Source organism: Stegodyphus dumicola, chromosome 6 (assembly GCF_044657685.1).
Source record: "Stegodyphus dumicola isolate Sdum_Otavi_A_Nest chromosome 6, ASM4465768v1".
In the NCBI taxonomy this organism is placed as follows: Eukaryota; Metazoa; Arthropoda; class Arachnida; order Araneae; family Eresidae; genus Stegodyphus; species Stegodyphus dumicola.
The window spans coordinates 38,573,939-38,592,277 of NC_140773.1; the positions used below are offsets into that span (position 1 = coordinate 38,573,939).

The following is an 18,339-nucleotide window of genomic DNA, read 5'->3' on the forward strand; positions in this document are numbered from 1 at the left end:
ACTGTAAGAATTATTCTCTGACGTTATTACTGAAAAAGCGGCTGAGAGCATAATCTTTGGCTATGCTCTTTAAGCTGTATTAAAACCATTTTGAAATGTAAGGCCTACAAACTGAAACGTAAATTTATCTTATTTCTGTACTATTCATTAGAGTTATATACATTCCCATCAATAGATACTGAATGGCTAAATATTCTGCTTACCCAAATCAGTTATTTTTTTTCTCTCTTCTTTTTCTTAATTTTAATTAGTCCGGAAAGTAAAGCTATAGAGAATTTCACTTCTTCATTAGAAATCTGATTTAGAATTTTGTTTTCGGAGATAAAAGTTTGAATTCTTTATCCCTTTTCTAAACACAAAGATTGAAAAACGTAACATCGAAATTTTGAAAACATTTATACACTAATAGAAGGGAAAAAAACAGAATATAATGCTTCAGCAAGCATGTAAATATCTCTATCACTTAAGTTTCAGCTATGTTTGGTATAGTATATTCAGGCGTATAAGGCGCACTTTTAAAAGAAAATGCAAGATGGAAATTTATGGGTACGCGCTGTACGCCAGCTATAAAAATGTTATGTTTAGAAATATGGAAAAAGTGATTAGAATTAGATAAAATTAGATTTCTGCGTGTAATTAAATGCTTTTTATTTAAGAGAAATAACATAGTTTAAGTACTTAAAAATTTTCGTTATCGGATTCTGTTTCATTTTCACCTTCACCTCTGATCCATACTTGCATAGACAGATCCAAGTTCCTCATATACGTCTCAATCTATAACTTCAAGCACATCATCGAATTCTGTTTCAGTTTTGCCGTAACTTTTACTCTGATCCACACATAAATAATCATCTTTCGTTGCATCTAGACCGTCAGATATACCACATAAATTAAACGGGTTTAATTTTATTCCGTGATTTTATTATCTACTGACACACTATTTATGCACTGACATGACGTATTTGGTCTCCATTTGTAATTAGTTTCTTCACCTTCACTTTTGTTCGAGTATTCCACTAACGTTTAAAATATTCTATCGATGATTTATTGACATATATGTCTAATATATGAACTAATGGCAATAATCCGCCTGGATAAACTGTCATATCTGTATAACACTCTTTCAACAACATATTTGTGCTATCCGTTAGATGGAGAATGAACATGTCCCAAAGTATTAGACTTTCTTGATTATCTGAGGCAAAAGGAAGCTTTTGCCAAATATTTCTTATCCACAGTTTCACAACATTTTTCTCCGCCGATCATTTCTCGTGAATACGGATGAAAACACTTTCGGGAAACTGCACTTCAGCAAAGTCTTTCTTTTCAAGATATCGATGAGCTTTTAATTTCGTACGGTCGGCTAAGCAGGAGATCAGTACGGTGAGGTGAGATTTCTCGTTGGCCTATTGATTTTATGTTAACCGTTATTTTTCTTTCATATCATTGTTTCTTTATCTCCTACTATATCAAAACTTCAGGAATGACATCGATATTTGCAACACGTGATAGTAAATAAAGTTTAACATATTTTTAAAAACTCATCAAAGTTTTATCTCTATATTTTCGAAGCCTTTGGAAAAATTTTATCTCTTTTTCTCGGAGAACTGAATTATTCCGTGAAGTAAATCGAATACACAACCTCAGTTTGCTTTAGAGTTTTCACTTCCATTTGCACTCGTTTTTTCTATTTTTAAGGCAAAGAAACGTACGCTGTTTCTTGTTACAATTAATCCATTCTAGTGATGATGGGGATTTTCTACAATGCAGTTTCCAACACTTTCGCCGACGGTAAGCTATTTCATTACTTCTTTATGCAATACACATTTATTCTTTGGCGCAATAATCATTGTAAAATTTCATGCCTCTTCCACTCGTGCACGAAGCATTCACGAAAACCATCCTGCATGATTTCCATTTTCTTTCGCAAACTGAATGACTTAACATTTGAAACTTGCATAGTGTTTGTTTCGTTCGGCGAAAGCCATAACTGCTGGTGAAGAAAGCACTGGATGAACTACACTTCACTAAAATCAAATGTGATATCGTTAAGTCTTTGATGTTGACATCAGAACCACGGCTTCAAATGACTACAGAAAGAAGAAACATGACTCCTAATTCCGCAAATTCACTTTGGTCGAAAGTGCACTCTTATCCAAATGATGTTCCTTATTTCTCGAAGTCCTAGAATAACATTCTCTTCCACATCCAGAATGAATACAAATCACCTCCTACCTTGAAGAAATATTTTCCCCGATAATCATTTCTCCTGCGCACCACCTTATCGCTTGCCAAACTGCAATGTTTCCGCAATTGACATATTTGCTCGTGTTTCCTAAGGTATGAAATAATCAAGAAGAGCTGTTGCGAGATATGATGTTTTTGGTATTGCCAAACCACCATGTGTATTTTATTGCTTTCTTTATTTACTAAAGACCTGATGCATTGTAATTAAGCGATATAAGAACTTGATTTATATGCGATTACGTTTTCTTATACAAAATGTTCCAACAAGGTGCTTATGGGTTGTAATTTCATTTATTCAAAACTCAGTCTAGTTATATTTATAAAATTTTCAATAGCAAACGAAAGTTTTAAGAAAACAGTTTAAACGTTTTGGGTCAAGATACTTTTCAAAAAAAGTCTAATCCAAGAATTATTTATATGAGAAATTTTATGTAAAAACAAATGGCGCACATTTTTACGTTTGAAATTTACTGGCATATTCCATGCCAAATTTAGTAAGAGATTTCAGGTTTTTACCAGCTATAGGAAGTCAAGGATTTCTAGAATAATTTACAAAGTCAAGGACGAGTTCTGTCTATTGTTAATTGGTATTTTCATTTCCAAAATAGAACATTGAAAATTAAATTTTGAGAGAAGTCTTTTTAATTTTTTTGGCACGCTGCATAATGAGTTCATTTCAAAAAAGCTGAAAATAAAAGTATCAGTTTTCTACATTTTACTAATTATTCTTTCCTCCAATACCTAGACTTCATTTCGGAAACTTTCCTTTTGGTTATAAGAAATAAATCACAAAACAATTGACTGATGTCAATCGAAATCAGACGGAGATACTTATGTTCAAAATTATTTCATAACGAGTGCAAACTTTTTCCTCATAAAATTATGAGTGTCGGAGAAACATATGAAGAGCTAGGCTTCGTAATTTTTACAAAACAAATGACTTTAAATTTAAAAGTACCAAAGCGCAAACATTTACGTTTTTCAAAACACATTTGTACTTGCAAGTCAATGCCTACCACAAACGACCAAGATCCGGTCTGAACTTTTGCAGAGAGTGCACAGACATGCGTTTCGAGTACCTTTCATTTTGGTTATTTGCGTATGCCATGTAACCTTCTCAAATATTCTCATGCTTGTGACTCAGAATTGAAATATCATTTTAACTGATATTTTTATGTGATGTGTAACAATAATTTTGTTTATTTTTCAGGATGAAGATTCAGGCCCCCTTTGCGCATACCGACTGTAATTTGAATAGCCAGTTTACAATAACAAGCTTAATAGTAACCGACCGTCATAGGAAGACGCCCGAGGCTTAAAGGAACGCGAATCTCTATCAAAGTTGCAACTTGTGTAAATGCAATTTTGACTTTTAAATTCTTTTATTTTCCCTTTCTCGTGTCAAAAATGTTTCTTTCTTCAATATTTAGTTTAATAACGTGAAACTTTAATTTAAATTTTTCTTTTCGCTATTTTTACTTTAAAAAGATTTTAAGTTCTTTCATTTTACAAAAGTAATACTGATTTTAAAAACTATAAATATTTCCTTTTGGTTTTTTATTTTAAAAAATTGCTTTTAAATTCTCACTTTATTTATTTTACAGAAATATTATATACTCTTATAAGCTAAACATATTTCTTTTTTGTATTTCCATAAATGCCATTTTTTCAAAAAATATTTTACTCCTTTTCATTAAGGGGTGTTGGAAACCCTATAGCAACAATGTTGAATTGGCAATTTTTGGATTACCTTTTCTGAAAATCTGCTGTTCTTACAGGCTTGAAGGTTTTTACGTAATTAAAGTACATCTATCACCTCGCGCTCTTACAAGCACGAGGCAGGTTCGTCTATGCGCTCGCCATAGTAGGAAAATAATCTCTATCTTTGAAATTTTATCCTCTAATTTATTACACATAACGGTACACAATATACAATAAAACAAATATCACTAGTATAGTATACATTTAATTATATACATAATATAAGGCGTGCAAAACATGTTTTAAGTAATCTCAACTATATACATAATATAAGGCGCGCAAAACATGTTTTAAGTAATCTCTTTCCACACGGCATGGCTGCCGGTCCAATCGCTAAAGTACCAAGTCTCGTATTCACGCCACCAGCCTGCCTCGATCGGTTTTTCCGAGGAATCTCGAATTCTTTTAATACGGTGTCTTTAATCATAATATTGTTATATCAATCCATTTCATCGAGAGTCGCGATCAAACTTTTAACTTTTGTTTTTAAACTCTGCAAAATAATTTTCCCTTCTTCAGATATTTTATAGAGATTAAGAATCACTTCATCATGATGTAAAAAGAACAGCCATTTCTCAGCTTTCGATGGTGGGTCAAACATAACTCCTTTCATTATTTTCAAATGTTTCAATAATCGTTTCCCTTGCTCTAAGAATCTCCTATATCTTGATAAAAATAAGAACCTTAATTTCTCATTTCCATATAAAATATACTTTCTCGGTGTCTACTGGCTTTAACGCCTGACATTCGAATCATGTTATTAACAGACATAAAAACAATTATAATTTTCTAAGTTAATATGGTTAATATATAAATTAAGAAGGACTTACCTTTGATCCCGATAGTGAAAATATCGAACGACGAGCACAACTTGACGCTGTTAACTTTAATCATGAGCACACTGCAGTGCCACGTAACTTGACATGATTACAACACGGTAATTCACATTATCCCTGATTTAACTTTCATGATTTCACTAGGATGATGAACACTGATGATCTCATTTTACCACTCACTGGCTGTTAACTTTTTAGCACATCACGCTTTCACAAATCGGATGAATTTATTCGCACACATGGCCCTAAACGCGCCATTTTCTTTCGTCATAAAAATCTTCTCTCATCGTAGATCCATTCGTGAACTATCACCGAATTTCATTTTATAACTTTCAGTAACTTTTTACAACCATATTTATTTATTATTTTCACTATTTAGTGATTATTTTCACTATTTAGTGATTTCCTTTTTCACAATCTTATCCTATCGACTGCGCCGATTTGCACCTCGCGCCGTTTCAAGTCCGAGGCGGGTTCGGTCATTTCTCATGCACTCGCCATAATAGGAAAATAATCTCCATCAGCTTTGAAATTTTATCCACTAATTTATTAAACAATACACAATAAAACAAATACCACTACTATACATTTAGCTTAAGTTATCTCTTTGCACACGGCATGACTGCCGGTCCAACCGCAAAAGTCACAAGTCTGGTATTCTTCCCACCAGCTTGCCTCCACTCTGTTTTCCGGCGTAACTACGTCCCTTCCTTTAACCGTCTTTCGCCCCTCGCGGATAAAATGTTCTGGAAACGTCTTTCGCTAAGGGAAGTAACGTCACAATACCTAGCTGAATATACTGAAAAGAGCTTTTTTATCATTTTAAATTTTAGAGTATTTTACTGTATATTTTGTTACGCATAGTAAAATTTAGCACTGATTATAATCAAAAGCTCTTTTCGGCAAATATTTGGAAGCGTAGTAAATAAGGTATAAAAATTTCAGATACCTGTGAGCAGTAGTTCTTGAGAACAGGTACTACATCGAGTATAAAAAATCACGTTCGGGGGAAAACGCGATTTTATGTAAAAATTATCATTTATCAAAGTATTCAATGACAAATTAAAGCTAGATTTTGTACAGTCCTAATTTTCATAGAGATTAAAGAACGGTGTTTTAAGAAAGCTAAAATTGTAGAGAATTTGAAAATGCAAATATCAGATATCCTCATTTTATGAAATGTTTTGGCTTTCATCACCCCTTCAACTATTCTATTCTTTAAAGTCCTTTCTCTTTTTTTTCTATTCTGGTAAAACTTGATATATAAATTTAATTCTTTGTCTTTTAATTTTTAATTTTATATCTCTGGTCGCATTTCTCTTTAACGATTAACATTTTGCATTTGGCTTATTATTATTATATTAAAATTATGCAAAATGAACAAACAGTAAATAATGAGATGCTCAATTAAAAACAAATACAGATTTAATGATAAAAGGGAAATTTTTAATGTCATTACAAACAAGATTTCAAGGGGTTCAAGAGGCCGTTGCCTAAAAAAAAAAAGAAAACAATTCGTCGTTTCCGGAAGAAATGAAACTTTAAAAAATATTTTCGTTGTCACAAAAACCAAACTTTTTGAAACATTACGTTATTCAAACTCTTACGTCACTTCCGAGTGTCACGTTATCTAAGATGGCATAGGTTTCGGCTACGTACCCAAGCCTCTGGCATCTCCTGAGGGCGGTTGGTTACTACACCTGAACCAACGGTAGTGAACTTCCGGTGATATCCTTCTGTCTGTACCTGAATGAAACTGGCTCTATTTGACGGCACACTAGCGAAACACTAAAAAGTCATGATTTAAACGACGATGATTTGAATAATTTAACTGGAATTTTGAGGACGACAATTTAGATTAACTGCTGCTGATTTTTTATTTAGGTGGTCGTGAGTATATGGTTTAGTGATGAAGAGTATGAATAATTGAGTAGGATGATAATAAAACTTTAGGTGATCGGGCTTTGTATCTAGGTGAAGTTTTTTCATTCTGACGACGACTTCAATGATGATGATGAAGATGATACATAGGATGGTTTAGAATGACTGATGTGATTTGGGTGATGATGGTTTATCTTATTCTGACGATGATCATGGTGACGCGATATACATGATGATTAAAATGACGATGTGTATTAAGTGATAATAAATATTTAGATGAATTTGATGGTGACATAGTTTTGACTGATGACGATTTTATACATGATGTGAGAGTGATTTATATAATACTTTAGAGGAGTTAGACAATAAAGACGATGATTAAATGAGGATGAAGAAGATGATGATTTGGTTGATATTGCTTTCTATTTAGATGATCTGGAAGATTATGATTTATCTATCTCGACGATGATAATGGTGATGATGACATATACGACGGTTTAAACTGAAGGTATGATTTCGATGATGATGATTATTTAAATGATGGTTTTCAATTATCTGGTGATAATTTTATAATTTCTTTCTTGGTTATTTAGATAACAATTTTGATGGTGATTTAGAAGTTTGAGGTGATGAAGACGATGATCAAATGAGAATCATATTGTTGATGGTGGTGATTTAGATGATACTGCTTTTTATTTAGTTGATTTGGGCTATAATGATTTATCTTAATTTGGCGATATTTTCAATGACGATGATGATGATAATATATATATATATGATGGTTTAACATGAAGATGTGTTTTGGGTAGTTATGCTTAGTTAGATGTCTTAGATTAGCAGATGAAGTTGATTGGATTTAGAAGGAAATTTATATATATGATGATTTCAATGAGTTAGATATTGATTTAGATGAAGGTATATTCATTTGATAATGATTATTTAAACAATAAGAGGGTCGTCCGAAAAATTACTTTGCCGTAAACCATAAAAAACAAAGTCTTATTACCTGGAAAAACCTATTGCAAAAGATACAGCTATATTTCTGCTACTTCTCAGCATAAGAAACATCGGAACTATACCAATTGTCATAGCGTCGGTTACCTATTTCCATTAGAGTGTCATAGAAGTCTGTCGCCTGGGAAGAAAGGCAGCCCGTCACATTTGTCTGCAACATTTCACCTGTAGGAAAGTGTGCCCAGACAAGAACGTCTTCAGGTGCAATAACACGTGGAAGTACTTAACAGCAAGATCGAAGCCATAGAATGGATGGTCAGACATCTCCCAGCGAAACGTCTGCAACATATATTTTGTGGAATTCCCCGTATGCGTCCGATGTTGTCGTAGGACACCACAACACCAGCACTGAGCATCCCAAACCATTTGTTCTGAATGGCTCTTCAGATGTTCTCTAGTAAAGCGCAATAAAGATCAGCTTTCACCGGAGCACCACTCGCCAATACGTCAATGAGCAGAATGCCTTTACTATCCCTTCAATTTCCTTGCATAGACTGAGGATCGTCCGGCGCGTGGATCCCTGTGACGCCAATCAATTGTGAGTTGCTGTTTTCTGTGGTGAAGTGAGCTACCCACATCTCATCACCTGTAACGATTCTGTTAAATTGCGTTCAATAAACTGATTTATGTATCTGCTGCCTCTAGTTCTTTGTGTTTAAGTTTTGAGTATTCGAAATGGAACTCAAATACAATCAATCATATATATAGATTACATATCAATTCATATATTTGAATTAAATACATATTTACTTACCGGCCCGAAACTTTCTTAACACGTTGAGCGCGGCGCCGGTCTCTCGGGATTGACAGTGAACTTTCCGTGTGGCCGGCGTCGGTCCCTGGGAACCGGCACTGGAATTTTCGTTTGCCTGGCGTCGTTCCACGGAACCGACAGTATAAGTTAAAAAATAAATATAGTCTCAATGAAATGTGATCAAATTTAGCATTAATGAAATGTATTGAAACATTCTAAACAAAAACACGGCTTAGCTTTAAGGCTTAGCTCGCTGCCGGCTGAACGGAAAGGACAGCAAATTCGGCGCCGAACTCAGCGTGTTAATTAGAAAGCTACCGCTCGGCCTTAAAAACGCACAGCAGTTTGGTTTAAATAACCATTGATAACACTATTCTATAACGTTCTTTCTATAACGTTCTATAACGTATTATTCTATAACGTTCTTTCTATAACGTATTATTCTATAACGTTCTTTGTACGTTAAAGTACATATAGCACAAGAGTGTGCAAGGAAACTGATATATAACAAATTTATTTAATATTTTTCATATAATAAGGATAATTTCAAACTGTAATCATAATTCTAAAAATCCATGACATTATCGAATTGAGACCTGTTTCGATGTCAGATATATCTCGTAATGAAATCTGAAATTTTTTGAAATTTAACAACTAATTTTTCGAGGTATTTGACAGTCCAATCTGTATAAGTTTCATTTATTTGTTTAAATGTTTGTAAAGTGTTATCACAGATTTTCATAAAAAAGGGTGTGAGAGATAATTGATAAAATTGATAGATAGAAATGGAGGGAAAGTATGCATTTGTTCAGAAACATAAACGTAGTATTTTTGAGATTTCTTGCACAGCCAAATTATAATTGTTTTGTTATTTCTTTTTTTTCATATTTAATTCTTTTAAATTAATTTCTCAAAGTTTGTCATAATTTATGTGACTCAACTAGGTACGAAAAATTGATTCGGAATGTAAAAGAAATATATGTATTCTGTAACATTATTTTTTGTAAAGTTTAATTTTTTTTAATTAACAAGGTCTGTAACCAATGTTTGCACTTATTTAATGCACGGAGTTCCAAGCAGTTTCACTCATCATCCTACAAGCTGCAATAAACACAAAAACACAACTCTGAAAATGAAATATTCTAACAAGGATTGTAAAGCCAAAGGCATATAACTAGTCTCCTCTGTATGCTCAGATCATTCAATATGATTTCTCTCACAGCTTATACATTTTCAGATGAGTTACTCACGTTCGTTTTTAAAGGTAATCAAAATAATGTAAAACTGCAATTAAAAAGATTAAAATTTCGACAAATTGACTAAATGAAATATATATTCGCTGGTCGCTTAAAATTGCTTCAACGGTACCTAGTTCCAAATTGCAAGATGGGTATTCCACACACGGATAATCGAGAATTAGTATAACATTCTACAGCAAAACATTGCAAATTCCGTGCTTTTTTCATATAATGCATTCATGCTGTCAGATTTATTATGTCTAATCTTATAATATTATTGTAAAATTACGGCCGGTAGAAATCATTCCTTGAAAATGAAGGCCCCTTGCCACCTTCTTGATGACTAATTTCAAATGGATAATTCAAACGTGGCGAAAAGAGAAATATTAAAATTTTCAAAAATTCGTGTTTACGGTTTTTTAATACCTAGATTTACCACTGCTAACTAATATTATGATATAATAATATATTAATAATTAGTCAAATGAAATTTATGTGGCTTCGTGTCAACCACTTGGTATTTTTAACGCTGTGTTTGAGCAAAAACAGAATATTGTTTATTTAAGCTATAATAAACATCCTACAGTAACATTTAGTTATTGTACATTGTTTTTTATCAGCACTTACGAGCTGAAGTTTCGTCTTATTAAACTATCCATATTGGTGTTTTTCATGCTCCTATATTGTTTTTGTATATAAATAATGGAAATTACAATTGGGATGATCAGTTCCATAAAACTCTCAGTATTCTGCAATCCTAACCACATGACCAAAGGTGCCCCAAACATACAAGAAACAAACAGGTATTTACAAGTAGGAATGATTTTCGAAACGTTTGCTTAAACTCAAAACAAAATAAAACAAAAGGGTCGAATCAAAATGTTAATGTTTCATAAAAATGTGCAGGATAATGTTAGATGTAAAGCCTGTTTTCGTTTCCCTGGCAGACGTACTAGGAAGTTTCATAAATGAAAGTTTTCTCTTTTGGTGGGATAGTGGCTGTGACCTATACATCGAGCATTCATTGCTGGACAGTACGTGTATAATTACAGATAGATAGAGATAAGTAATTAATAGAGTATTTGACATATATAAACTCATCATTCAGATCTTCGAAAGTGTTCAAATAGTAAAAACACGATACCGTATGCTTTCACCACTTCACTTATGATGTAGACTATGCCCATATGAGGTACTTCTCCCTGTTAGAGTTAACTAAATCTTAGCTATTGAAATATAGCATTTTCAAATTCTTTCCATTTGAATTTAACATGAATAATTTTACTCTGATCTCTCTCTTTCTTTTCTGTTTGTTTCTTACTTCTAGCCATCTATATCCAGTTCTATATCTTCTACTTGTGCCTCTGATATTTAATGTAACGGCATTTTGCTTTAGAGTAAATAGATTTAAATTAACTAAAAATTACATTCCTATTTTCAAAATACTTTTATTAATATTTCAAGGTAAACATTTTGATATTCGTCAAATGGAACTCGAACCTAAAATTTAATTTTTATTAAATCTTTAATCTATTTCCAGCACTATGCATAAAAATGCCCTTTCTTGTTAAAATAACGAAACTGATTTCAGATTTACTAGTAATGAATCAAATTGCAAATTGCTTAGTTGACATTTTTCAGCTCTCAGAGTACATTCCATTTAACTATGCAGTAAATCGAATGATTGTTAGCAGTTAACAATATGTAAAAAGCTGTTTGGGCCCGGTCGAGAAACAGGTGGTTTACATCTGGAGGAAACAAATTTTTGACAATGTCTATATACTATATATAAACGACTAATTAGAAACTTCCGCGTAATGCTCTTATGAAATAATTCACTGTATATTAGAAAAGTACGAGAAACAGATGCATATTTTTTCGAATGAAAAAAATCGAAAAATTATGTGCTTACTAAAATCAAAAATCTCAGGCGAACAACAAATAAGGCCTTGTAAGGCCTTATGTATTGTTCCTTATAAGTTATGTGAATTTCCTTATAAGGCCTATTAAATTATACACACTTTTTGCTGCTGATCATTTAAATTTATTTCTTCGAATTGCTCTTTCAAACTTGAATACCCGATTCCTAAAAGAAAGTTGCTGATTTTGAAATAATGTATACTGCTTAATTTTGGTCGTGCGTTTATGAATTTTTTCTAATTTTATTTCTTTATTAGCGGAAGTACCCGATGTCAATTAAGTTAGATTGAAAGCAATGTATCTAACAACAGAGAGAACGATACCGTTGTAATCCTTCTCTAACGATGTAAAAAATACGATTCATAGTTATACATTTTTCAGTCTGGTGCGATATGCAACCCCACATAAAAAATTTCGATAGAAAAATATAATTCTCTCTCATTGTATCAGAAGCAATGTCACTCAGCTTTTAGTGATTTTCGTCTTTCTAATCAAATGGCCATAACAGCTCAAGTTCCATCCAATATTTCACCTATATTCAACTTTAGTCGATTCAATGTCGCAAAATATTTATCATAATTGATGAGAAATCAATAACGCAAACAAACAAACAAACACACAAACAGACATTCTTCTTTATATATATAGGTTATGTAAAATTGACAATTTTTTTTATTAACAAAATGTAAGATTTGCAAGCGAGCAGTAGCAACACTTTTCGAAATAAAACAATTCTATCTTCAACGCCCGAGACTGTTACCACTAGGAAAAATGAGTGCGAAAATTAGAACTTTCAGAATTTTTAATTAGTATTTTCGCTCATGAAAGTGGTTAAGATGAGAATAGTCGAAATGGCTTCCCTCGAATTTTCGGAATCGGGAATAACGTATTTAATGTTTGGGAAAGCAATTTTTATTTCATCTTTTATCTATTTTCGTATTTTAACAAACTCTAGGATTTGAAAGAGAGCAATGGTAACAACTTTCGAAATAAAGCAGATTTTCGTCTCCAGCTTGCGAGACTGTTGCCACATGAAAAATGAGAAAGAAAATTATCGTTTTTCCGAGTTTTTATTTATAGCTCTGATTTTAGCTACTTTTTTTTTTTTTTTTTTTTGAGAAACGTGACGTCGACCTAATTGTAGAATGTTTGGTGGTGATAGCTATAGTAGTGACCGAGTTATGAGAGGACAAACACACAAACTTTCTTCTTTATATACTATATAGATAACAAGTATGAAACTTTCCCAAATGTAAGTATACGAACCGCGAGACTGTATTAAAATTTGGATTTACTTATTTGTCAAAAAAGAATTTTTTTAAAAATTTGACATCGCCAAAACATGAATATTTTCGTGATTTAAAAACATTTCCATAACTGGAAGTATATTACTACAAGCAACGATCGCAAAAATAAAGGTCGTGTAGGGACTTTTAAGCCGGATAAAGGATGTTGGTGTACATATACGGTTGGTACAGCTAACCTGCAATATAAAGAGAGAAGCAAGCCTACTCTTTAGAAAATTTCAATATTCTTCGGCTAATCGTTTTTGAGTTATGCGAGATACATACACACATATATTATATCTACATACATACAGAGAACACGAAAAAATCCCTTTTAAATGCATTATAAAATATACTATGAAAAGGAAGAAGTCTTTATTCTGTCCGTATGAGATGTCGCACAAAAATCATCCAAATGGATTCAGATATGGACAAAATGGATATTTCCACTGAAATGTGATACTTGAAAATTTTCGTAATTATAATACTTCCTTTATATTGTAAAATGCAGTAATAAAATATTACCTAAATGGGAAATCTTAAATAGATGAGAATTAGTACCAGAATTCCACAGCTATACTTTTAAGAAGTGGTCGTAAAAAAAAGTGGTTCGCTGAGAACTTCGTTCTAAAAGTTCAAGCAATAACTAAAACATTTTCGAATAAATTGTGTGTGAAAACTGTATGTCCCGTCGTTCAAAAGTAGTGGACTGTAAATTCACTTGATGTTCCCTCAGTTTAGAACCCAAGAAACCTCAGAGTCATAATGTTGACCGAAACTACTTTATTGGCTTTCAAACATTAAGTTGGCTGAGGAACGGCGAAGAACACTTTGACACCTCTGACTTCAGTAGCGGCTCACCAAGTAAACTCGGGAGAACCTCTGCTTAGTTGAAACTCACAGCAAATTAAAAGCTCTAAACCCGAGCTTTACGATCCTAACAAATTTGTGTCTGCGCCTCTCCCCGGTACAAAGAGAGAAATACAATTTGCGTAACATAGAACTAAAATATTTAATCCTTTGCGGCGCACTGTACGTTAAAGTCGGAATTTCAGCAAGAAACGTTGTATTCAGTCTATTTAGTCCTAAATAAGTATACAGGTAAAATTTTGTAAAAATTGCACTTACCGTTTTAATTCTGTGGGTGTTCCATGAGGTGGAACACTGCGCCGCCAGAGCTTTGAAAAGTGCGACTAAGCGAGCATTGCAGTGAAGCACGAAAATGAGTAGAAGCGTTTGCATAAGAATGAAAAAACTCTGTATTATGGCTGTATACATGGTTTCCTGGATATACACAATATTCTTGAATATATACGGATAAATGAGATACATATCTACATACACAAGTCCTATATACAAAAATGTTTATAAATTTTCCTATTTCTTATCTTCGTGAAATTGTTCAAAGCAAGTCACACCTTTTTGATGGAAGCACAAACCAACTAAGATTAAAATAATTAACTACGATTAATATTAACAAAAAAGAAAAATAAGCTTATAATATATAGATACACGAAAAATATCTACACAATTATTGAAAATAAACGGGAATGAGACTAAAAAGGCAGCAAAAATTTCGCGTAGGTCTAAGTAAAGATGAGTCAAGCTACTAATGAAATTCCCGCCTAAAAACTACCCCCAAAAATTTCGAGATGCCAATATTAATGCTTTCATAACACAAAAACCACCTCGCCCCTCAATGCTGCTTTGTTTGAATTCATTCCCTCCCCAAAAAAAATCAACAGAAAACGAAAACAACGGATGTTCTCTCCTAAGAGCACACATGTTCTGATTAGTAACAGCATGAGATTGCTAAAGGCGCAGTGTTCCCGCTAATGGAACACCTGGTTTTATTCAATGATTCTGCGTATGATTTTTGTATGAAAGATTAAAAAAATAATTTGGAGTACAGCCAGCAAAATTATGCCTATTTTTCTCCAAATAAAATTTTTATATCATTAAAAAAATAGAGAAAATTACTTGAAAAAATGGATTTTAATAACACATAATAAATTAACGTTATGTGTCTCCTTGTGATATGCTGCTATCTACGGTTTAAAAAGAAAAGTTCAAAGTATATTATAAAAGCATTTTTATCTATTTACGGTTGAATTTAGAGGCTTTCGAAGCGATTCAATTTGGGTGTTCCATGTAGTGGCACACTGAGACACAAAAGCTTAACCGTATTTTAGAATCATTTATAAAAATATATAAATGTAAAGTTAAATATAAAATATTCGTTTCAAAGCGATCGTTGACGATTCCATATCTCTTTAGTCTTCCGTTGATGAGGTCATCTTAGAGAGACATTGTGAAAAACCTATATTTACTTATTTTCTCAGAAACATTGGTCATCTTAGGATGGTAATCGACAAGAGGATTTATTGTACCTATATTTTCTTTTTGTAAAATTCTGCCTTTACATTTTCTAGATCTAAATTTAAATTTGATCTTTCTCAAAAAAATAGTGTGAAAATGAATGCATTTCCGTTAATAATCTATTCCGTTAATAACTCTATCTGGCTGCAGTGGTCCAGAGGTAAAGTCGTTGAACGCTGGTAGCTAGACCCAGCACAAAAACACGCTGCTTGAGAATTTTGTGGTTTTTCTAATGTGTAATGTGCGTACGAAACTTTTCCTGAGAAAGTCCTCCCCAAACGCTTCCCTCCCCTTAGGAAAAGAGCCCTAACGGGCTCTTCCAATAATCCAATAAATATAAATACGGTACTGAAATATTACGTAGTTCATCCTGACTTGTGTCATCACAACTAACGAATCGCAACATGCAAAGGATACTTATATAAAAGGATTACTTTGAAGAAGCTGAAAGAAAAAGAACAAAAGAAGTCTTAATTTTATTCAAAGAACATAATATTAGAAATTTCAGACATGCATAAAACTTTTAAATACATTTAATCTAAAGTAAATGCTCCTTTTCCCTTTTTTAATTTTTTAAAAATATATTGTTCATGAAGAACTGCCAATACAACTTTATGAAATGACTTAATTAAATAATAACGTTTAATAGTTAAGTAAATAAATTTAAAATTCTCTTAAAATAAAAAATAAAAAACTGCGTAGTACTCCCATACGTATCATTAATTTTCTACTTCCTTTCAACTTTTCAATGCAAGAGTTCCTTCTTGGATTTTTAGCAAAAAATTATTAATGAAAGGAAATATATGAAATATAGAGGTAAAAATATTCCTCATTCTTACTCGCACCTAGAATTCATTACTCGAATACGCACCAGCACCTTTTAAAAGTAGAAAAGATATATCTGCAGAATAATCGTCATGCGATTATTTTATTTACTCTCTTTTATAGGAATATATTTTCCACGACGATATTTTTAAACTGCGAAGTTTTGGAACCGCTTTCTGTTCTTCGTCGATGTTTTGTACCACGATTGATTTTTTCGATGATGTTTTAGACTTACGATATGTTTTCCTGCCTTCTTTTCTCCCACATGTTTTCTACAACGAAGTTTCCGTCTTACGTTGTTTTCTCCGCTACGTTTTCGTCCGCGATGTCTTCGTCGGACCTCCTAGAATTCACTCGCAAGCAAGCGAAGTAATCGTTCCATTTAGACTCTTGTCCTTCGACAAAATAATACCTGGCCCATTATGGATTTATGCAAATGTACAGAGACGTATAAGATTATGGGGTTCATTTAAAAATGACTTTTCAGTCCACTTTCATATTAGTTTGATTACCATTAAAAACGAACATGAGAAAGGTGTCTAAAAATTTGCGTCTTATAATTAGGAATTTTTGAATAAGATTACAATCAAATTTTTTTTTCTTATGGTTGCCACTTGCCTATGTCGGCATCGTCCTGCCCTAAGGCCAGATCGGTAGTCTCTTTATCATGGAGGCGCCTAGTAGGCGGGCCATCATTGCCTCCTATGAAGGGACAGACAATTTTACATCCATGCCTTCTCCGGGATTCGAACCCGAGCCCTTCGGTATCGCACTCAGTTTTCCCTAACCACCATAACGCTAAAAAAGGCTTGCAGCTACAGATTTGATTTTATTCTTGACTTATCATTATAGTCGTTAGAATATTTTATTCTCACAATTAAATATTGTTTTTTTTTTTAGCTTGTACAACGATGATTCAAATTTTAGTGTTTTTCCAGTGTTTTAGTGTTCAAAGCGGTGCGCACATTGATTACAGACATGTTGTTTAAAAAAATAAAATTTACGAAAAAAAAAATGCAGATCAATTTTTTAACAGTGGGAATCAATTTTTCGTAACTATTTCAGTAGTGTCAGTTAGGTCAGACTTGTAGAGATTAATATTAAAATATTAAAACTGAGACTCGGTCTTTCAGAAAGGCCTCACAAGTACTTTCTCTCTTTCCATAACAATGTATGTTATTGTCGTTATGATTGATCAATACCAGTATTGATCACCGATAATTTTTAAGAAAATCTGTGATAACTCTTTACCGACGTTTAAACAAAGGAATGAAGCCTATACAGAGTGAGCTGTCAAGTACTTCAGAAACTGTGTTCCGGTGTCAATACTATGGTTAGTAACCTGAGTAAATCCTGGAATATCACTAAATAACGAAGCAAATTCACTTACCACTTGTCGGATTCTTCGTTGCTCTTCATTAGGCAGGTGGTCAAGGTTTAATATCGGCGGTTCAGCCTTTTCTTCACGAACTGGTTTCATTGTCAGCTTAAGGGACGCTTCTTAAAAATCTAGCGTTGCTTGTGCCTCTGAAAGAAAATCTATTCCTAAGATAATATGTGCTTGCAGATTCTTTACTATGAAAAACATAACCTTTACTTGTTCGTGATACGGACATACAGCGGTAATTTACCTATACACTTACATCTTTCTCCTTGCGCAGCTAACACTGTCGTATTATCCGAATTATATATACGATATTTACGAAAATACTTCCTAAAAAAATCTTCTGCCACACAGGAACACTGCGCGCCTGTATCCAGGAGTGCGGTGGCTGGGATATTATTCATCAACACTTCAATCTTCGGAAGAGTCAAATTTTTCACCATTACTGTATTTAACTTGAAGGAAGAGGGGTTTTCGTGGCCTTCGGATTTCCGCACCCTCCCGTCAGCAGAAATTCGTTTTAGTTTAAATTATTTTTCATTTCCGTGCTTTCCTTCTTTTTCCACTGGCCTTGAGACTTTTTTCCTGGATTGCTATTGAACTGTGGACGTTCGCCGGCTGTTTTTGAATGCTCGGGTTTCCTTGCCCACTGATTCGCTTTGCTTCCGTAGCCGTGTGCTTCAGTTTGCTGTAGTCTTGGCGCACCAAATTGGTTTCGCTGTTGATAATGGCGTCTTCTTTCAATGTCCGCCGTTCTTCTACTTTCAAACTGGATTGCTAGCATAAAATAACTTTTCCAGTGTAGTCGGATTTC

At 33.2% G+C, this 18,339-nt stretch overlaps 1 long non-coding RNA gene across 1 annotated transcript in view; it reads left to right on the forward strand.

Annotated features, from left to right (window-relative positions):
• Window positions 1-6,007: 6,007 nt before the first annotated feature.
• Window positions 6,008-18,339, forward strand: part of LOC146996696 (uncharacterized) — a 41,668-nt gene continuing 29,336 nt past the window's right edge. The window contains exon 1 of the long non-coding RNA XR_015041597.1: window positions 6,008-6,818. This is a non-coding gene — a long non-coding RNA (uncharacterized LOC146996696). The remainder of the gene's footprint in view (window positions 6,819-18,339) is intronic.